Here is a 6,587-nt window from a genome sequence, read left to right as displayed (position 1 = left end):
AATAAAAAATAAAAAATAAAAATAAATAAAAAAATTGCACTGTATTTCAAATTCCTGTGAAATGAGTAAATTTTAGCTGCTCTTGCCACAAAAAAAGAAACTCCAAATAATGGGTAGCTATGTGAAATGATGGAGACAACAATTCATTTCACTATAGTTACGATTTTACTATCTCTATTTATCCCATAACATCATGTTGTAAATGCTAAATATACACAAAAACACTTATTTGAAAAATAATTTTAAAACAAAAATTATGACTCAACTAAAAAAATAAACTATTAATGCAGCTACAAAATGGATAAATATCAAAATAATTATACATGGATAAATCATAAAATATGCTAAGCAAAAGACATTAGGAAAAATATTTCATTTATATAATATTCTAGAAAATACAAAATAATATAGAGTAACAGAAAACACACATCGGTCATTGCCTAGGAATGCAGAGGAGGGACAGGAGAGAGGGTGATTATAAAGGGGCATGAGGAAATTTTCGAGGGGACAAATTTGTTCACCAGCTTGATTGTGGTGATAATTTCACAGGTGAATATGTATGTTGAAATGTATCAAGTTACTGCTTTAAATATGTGCAGTTTATTGTATGTAATTTATACTTCAATAAAGCCATTAAGATATTCAATAAAAAATTATATAAGTAATAGGTTAATATATTCTTAGAAGTTAGACAATATACAAATTGAAAATCCCCTTTCCCCAAATTCACTCCCCTTTCCAAAGGTTTACAAGTACCAGCATGTGTGTATTGTTCTCCAAACCCTATATTATACTATTATAGAAATATGTATCTATGTATAGAAAGGTACAGATTTATGGTGTTTAAATTTAAAATCATAAATACCGGTACTTATTGTTTTGCTTAAGACTTTTACTCTTCACAATTTTCTCATTTCTCCCCCTTCTAACCCCACCTGTCTCCTCCACTTTCAATATGTGCAGAACTGTTTTTTCATAGGTCTTCTTAGAAGCTCTGATGTATATTAACATAGTCACATTAAATACAACCTCTTGCTTATAGCACATACTATTAAAATCTTTGCCTTAGAGTATGCACTCCATTTTTCTTGTCTTTTGTTTCGTTTTTTTAGAAATGAGGTCTTGCTATGTTGCCCAGCTTGGAGTGATCATGGCAAACTACAGCCTCAAACTTCTGGGCTGAAGTGATCTCCCACCTCAGCCTCCCGAGTAGTTGGGACTACAGGTGTGTGCCACTGCACCTCGCTAGCATGCATTCTGTTTTAACCATTGTGCCAGTGCTTCTCAAAGTGTGGTCCCTAGACCAGCAGTGTCAGCATCACTTGGGAACTTGCAGAAATGCAAATTCTAGGTCCTACTCTACACCTAATGCATCAGAAACCCTGGGTTATGGGGGGACAGCAATCTGCATTTTGACAAGCCGTCTAGGAGAGTCTGATGCTCTCTCATGCTGTAGAACCACTGCCCTAAAGGACAAGCTTCTGGAGGGACCTGCTTCAGTCATGTGCTAACATGTTGTGTGGCCAGCCACTGGTAGTGACTTATTTCTGCTGAGTGGTAGAAAGTAATTTGAAGGTTTTTTCCCCCTTACTTCCCAGCTGGGTGACCTGGGCAAGATTTTTGATCTCCATTTGGTTTCATCATCGGGAAAGTGAGATTGAAAACCCTCCTTGGTTCTGCCTCCCTCCCTGGGTTACTGGAAAATTAGATGAGATCAGGCACCAAAGTTTCTATATATAACATGAGGGGTTATGCTGCTGAGAGATTTTAGGGAAATTAATCCTTTTGCATTCAATAATCTTGAGGAATGTAACTTCCCTTTTTTTTTTTTTTTTAATCACTCTACCCATCCCAAGCCTCCAAGGGTACCATCCCCTGAGATGTCACAGGAACCCTACCCAGTGTCCTCTTTCCCTCTCCTTCTCTCTTTTTGAGACCCCTTGGGTCCCTGATCCATCCTCCTGAACATTCTGTGACTGATCGCACTACTGTCCAGCCTCTCTCTGTTAAGAGCACTGCCCCCTACAGTTGCTTCTAGCTCTAAAATTCTCAGGTTTTGTATCTTAAAAAAATAAATAAAAATAAAGAATCATGTGCTTACAATGTGCCAGGAACTGTGCTAGTTTCTTGATGATTGAGTCAATCCTCATGGCAGCCCTATGAGGCGTATAGGAGATGCTGTAGGTACCCTTCCTGTACCTCCTTTACCAGAGCTGGAGCCCTATCCCCTAGCTGCGGTGAGTGTTGCCTGCTACACCGTAAAGCTTGCTACACTGTTATTGCCACACAGTGGACACTTCAGCTGGGATACAAAAGGCCCACCTACTTTTGTCACTATACAGACAGCAGTGCCGTTATTCACACTCATGGAACTCCTATGGGTGGTCTGGGTAATTCTTTGCTGTGTTATAGGCATTCATCAGCATTATGATTTCAATATTTGGCAATCCGATCACAACAAAATTCAAGAATTCATTAAGTGGCACAAGTGCTGAAAATGAATTTGAAAATTCCTTAACTTTGAAATGGAAATTAGAAAAAATAAAATTGCTCTAAAGAAGGCCAAACACCATCAGGATATGACATGCTGGTGACTTAGGAGGGTATATCTTATAAAGTAAATTAGCACTGGAGTGGAACAGATGAAAAACAGCCACTGAAGCAAGAAAACATCAGCTCAAGTACATAGGAAAAGTGCCGGGGCCACATCAACACAACTGGAATGTACCTCAGGCCATGCTATTACTTTAAACATTTATTTTTCTTTTTTCTTTTTCTTTTTCTTTTCCTTTCTTTCTTTTTTTTTTTTTTTTTTTTCCTGAGATGGAGTCTCACTCTGTTGCCCAGGCTGGAATGCAGTGACATGATCTCAGCTCACTGCCACCTCCACCTACCAAGTTCAAGCAATTCTCCTGCTTCAGCCGCCTGAGTAGCTGGGACTACAGGCACACACCACCATGCCTGGCTAATTTTTGTATTTTTAGTAGAGATGGGATTGCACCATGTTGGCCAGGATGGTCTTGATCTCCTGACCTCATGATCTGTCCACCTCGGCTTCCCAAAGTGCTGGGATTACAGGCATGAGCCACCACGTCTGGCATGTTCTACACATTTCTTATTGTGATTTTTTGATGATTTGAAAGGAGGTAATTATGATATAATATGGTTTGGCTTTGTGTCCCCACCCAAATCTCATCTCGAATTGTAAGCCCCAAAGGAGGGGCCTGGGTGGCAGTTGATTGGGTCATTAGTGGTTTCTCCCATGATGTTCCAGTGATACTGAGGGAGTTCTCAGATCTGATGGTTTAAAAGTGGCAGCTTCCCCTACACACTCTCTCTCTCTCCTGCTGCCATGTAAGACATGCCTGCTTCCCCTTCACCTTCTGCTATGACTAAGTTTCCTGAGGCTTCCCAGTCACGTGGAACTGTGAATCAATTAAACCTCCTTTCTTTATAAATTACCCAGCCTCAGGTAGTATAGCAGTGTGAGAACAAACTAATACAATGTGAGAATGAACTAATACCCAATAAAACATTATGTCAATTGTATTTTTGTGGTAAATGAAATATGTTTAAAGAAAAAACAATGTGACAGAGGTAATAGATGCATGCACTCTGAGGATTCAGAAAAAAATGTTGCAAGTAATTCAAGATCCCATCCTGTGATTAAACAGGACTGCTCTGCCACCAATGTCAGGACTCTAGTGCCTGGGAGAATGCATGAGAGATGATGAATTTTGCAGGGACAGAGACCTGCAGAGTATATGTCAAAGGATGCCAGAGAGCACCTCTGCCTGGCAATCTGCAGGCAGGATCACAGTGACAGGAGTGTCAGAGCACATGTATGAGACCCAGGTATACTCCTCTTCTTGGAACAAAATGCTGCTCACACAGGAGCTCATCAAAAGAACAGGCTTTAAACACATTATATTGCTTTACCATGAGGAAGACTTTCCCAAACATGTGCAGTGACCAATGGGGTACCACAAATGAGTCATAGGGGGTGCTGAGTGCCAGGTGGGTCCTAAGGTAGCTAGAGCACCTGAGGTGATTTTTAAAAAAATCTCTAGTTAAGAACAGCCTGTTCTTTGATCTCAAGGACCTCCAAAATGTTATTTCCTTCATGTTATGATGTGAAAAAGATTGGGAAGCACTGGATAAGTAGGGTGTTCATATAATTTATTTGTTCAAGTGGAGACACTTTTGAGAATAAAAGGGGCTATGTTAACATTTCACCAGAACAACAGGCACACAGTGGAATTGTCCCAGGTAAAGTGGAATGTATGGTGTGGTAGGCAGAATCACAGCTCTCAAAGACATTAATTAATCTCGGGAACTTGTTACCTTAGATGGCAAAGGGGACTTTCCTGATGTGATGAAGTTAAGGATCTCAAGATGCGATGATTATCCTGGGTTATCTGGACGGTCCTAATATAATCAGAAGGTTTTTTAATAGGAGGGAGGCAGGAAGATCAGAGAGGAGAGAAGTTTCTAGTCTACTGGCTTTAAAGATGGAAGAAGATGCCTATGAGCCAAGGAAATGCAGGAGGCCTCTAGAAGCTGGAAGAAACAAGGAAACAGATTCTTCCCTAGAGCCTCCAGAGAAACACAGCTCTGTCGCACCTTGATTTTAGGACCTCTGACTTCTAGAACTATGAAAGAACACATTTGCATTGTTCTAATCTACTAAATTTGTGGTAATTTGCTATAGCAGCAACAGGAAATGAATATTATTTATAATCTAAAAGAAATTTAGTTTTATATTTATATCATTATTAAAATTATGAAGGTAAGCAATAAAGAACTAAAACAGTAAAATAATTATATCAAGAAGTAAAGTAGGGGAGTTTAAGAGGTACAAATTTTCATCTAATATAATGTTGATCAATTGAGAAATATCATTATATTGTATAGAGAAATGAAGGACTAAAGAACTAAAACAAACCACTGATTTTACTACACTTGATCTTAGCCAAAAGACTAAGAAGTGATCAAATCACTGATTAAAACACAGAAAGATAGTCCTAAAAAGAACAGCTTTAGATAGAGTAAGTCAGATAAGGAGACTATAGCTTTTCATTGTAAATCCTTCAGTTAAAATAAATCATAGTTTAACCATGAGCATTTTTTTTTTAAATGTGAATATTAATTGTTAAAGTAAGATTGTGTTAGGGGACAACTTCAAGAGCTTATTGGGCTCAGGTTCTCCAAAGCTGTATCCCCTTTCTACCTAAAACGTGTTCACAGCTTCCACCCAACTCAGAGCCTCCCCTAAACTCTTACTCAGCCAGAAGCTTCCTTGCTGTCAGTCTTGGCACAAGATAGGGCCAACTGGTAGATCCTTCTGAAATAAGGCAGGAAAAGACACCATTGAATGAGGAATAGTTCCAGGGTTGGGCCCAGGCAGGTTAAGAACTCTGGAGGAAACCCCCAAAGCACCCTCTATGGGGTAGGCAGACCTCAGGGTTACCTCACAATGGGAACAAAGGGCCTGGAAGTGCTTGGATGAGAGGAACACCACCCATCGCCAGTGAAAAAGTGATGACATAGGAGCCAAAAAAAAAAAAAAAAATGCTGAGACCAGCCCTGCCACTTACTAGTAGGTCCCCTTCAGTTTGGGCTTCTGTTTCTCACCAATGAAATGAATAGGAGAAGTTCAGCTCTCAGATCTTGCAACTCTGAGAGTCCTCCTTTTCCCGGCTTCAGCTACATTTCTCCTACCAAACGTGACCGGATAGGTCCCAGGACATATATATATCATTATATATGAGACTGTGGCTTTAGGGTTTAGAATTTCTTTGAGATGGTCTATGGCGATTCGTTCATTTTACTCATGGGAAACTGAGCCTCAGAAAGACAGAGGCATTTGTTCAAAGTCACACTTTATAACCAGCATGAGAATCTGTGGGTTCTCCCGTGATCGCTCACATAGACCCTAGGATTCCTTGGTCACAATTTGCCATAAGGTTGTGTGAGAATCTGTGACCCCTCACTTAGACCCTTGGAGTCCTTGATCATGATTTGCATAGGAAGGTGCAGAATGGTGGATATGGTGGGGTGGCCCTCAACGTCCATTCCAACCTCCCTTCAATCTGCCTTTCAGTACTGTAGAGACGGGAAAGAGTAGAATACATACTGTATTATCTCATTGATATAAAGTTCGAGAGCAGGCAAAACTAATTTCTGGTGATAAAAATCTAGACAGTGGTTATTGGGTATGTGAGGGAGGTGATGTTTGACTGCAAACAAGCAAAAAGAAACTTTCTGGGTAAGTTGTACCAGTGTATTCATTTGTCAAAACTCATTCAACCATACACTTAAGATCTGTGCATTTTATTGTATATAAACTATACTTTAAAAATTTCAGGTAACTACCTTAGAGGGATGTTGTTAAGATGAATTCATATATTGCCTATTACATAGTAGGTGCTCAATAAACAGTAGTAGCAGGGGCAGTAGTAATAATTATTGATATTAATATTAATATATTGGCTTTCTTTTGGCAAAATTTGCCTGCTAAATCTTTCCTATCCCTTTTACTTTTAAACTCTCTGCATTCTTATGTTTTAGATATGTCTTTTATAAAT

General features: G+C 39.2%; 1 protein-coding gene across 2 annotated transcripts in view; it reads right to left on the bottom strand.

Annotated features, from left to right (window-relative positions):
• The window catches only part of SLC36A1 (solute carrier family 36 member 1), a 58,435-nt gene extending 52,962 nt beyond the window's left edge, over nucleotides 1-5,473 (bottom strand). Inside the window, exon 1 of one of the 2 annotated variants that reach the window (XM_025389032.1) lies at nucleotides 5,284-5,473. The gene's annotated coding sequence lies outside the window, so the exon portion shown is untranslated. The remainder of the gene's footprint in view (nucleotides 1-5,283) is intronic. The other variant, XM_025389030.1, reaches the window with a different exon arrangement.
• Nucleotides 5,474-6,587: the final 1,114 nt, after the last annotated feature.

The sequence above is a fragment of the Theropithecus gelada genome, chromosome 6 (assembly GCF_003255815.1).
Source record: "Theropithecus gelada isolate Dixy chromosome 6, Tgel_1.0, whole genome shotgun sequence".
Lineage (NCBI taxonomy): Eukaryota > Metazoa > Chordata > Mammalia > Primates > Cercopithecidae > Theropithecus > Theropithecus gelada.
Note: the sequence above shows the minus strand (reverse complement) of the source record. Positions and strands in the feature narration are given on the sequence as shown.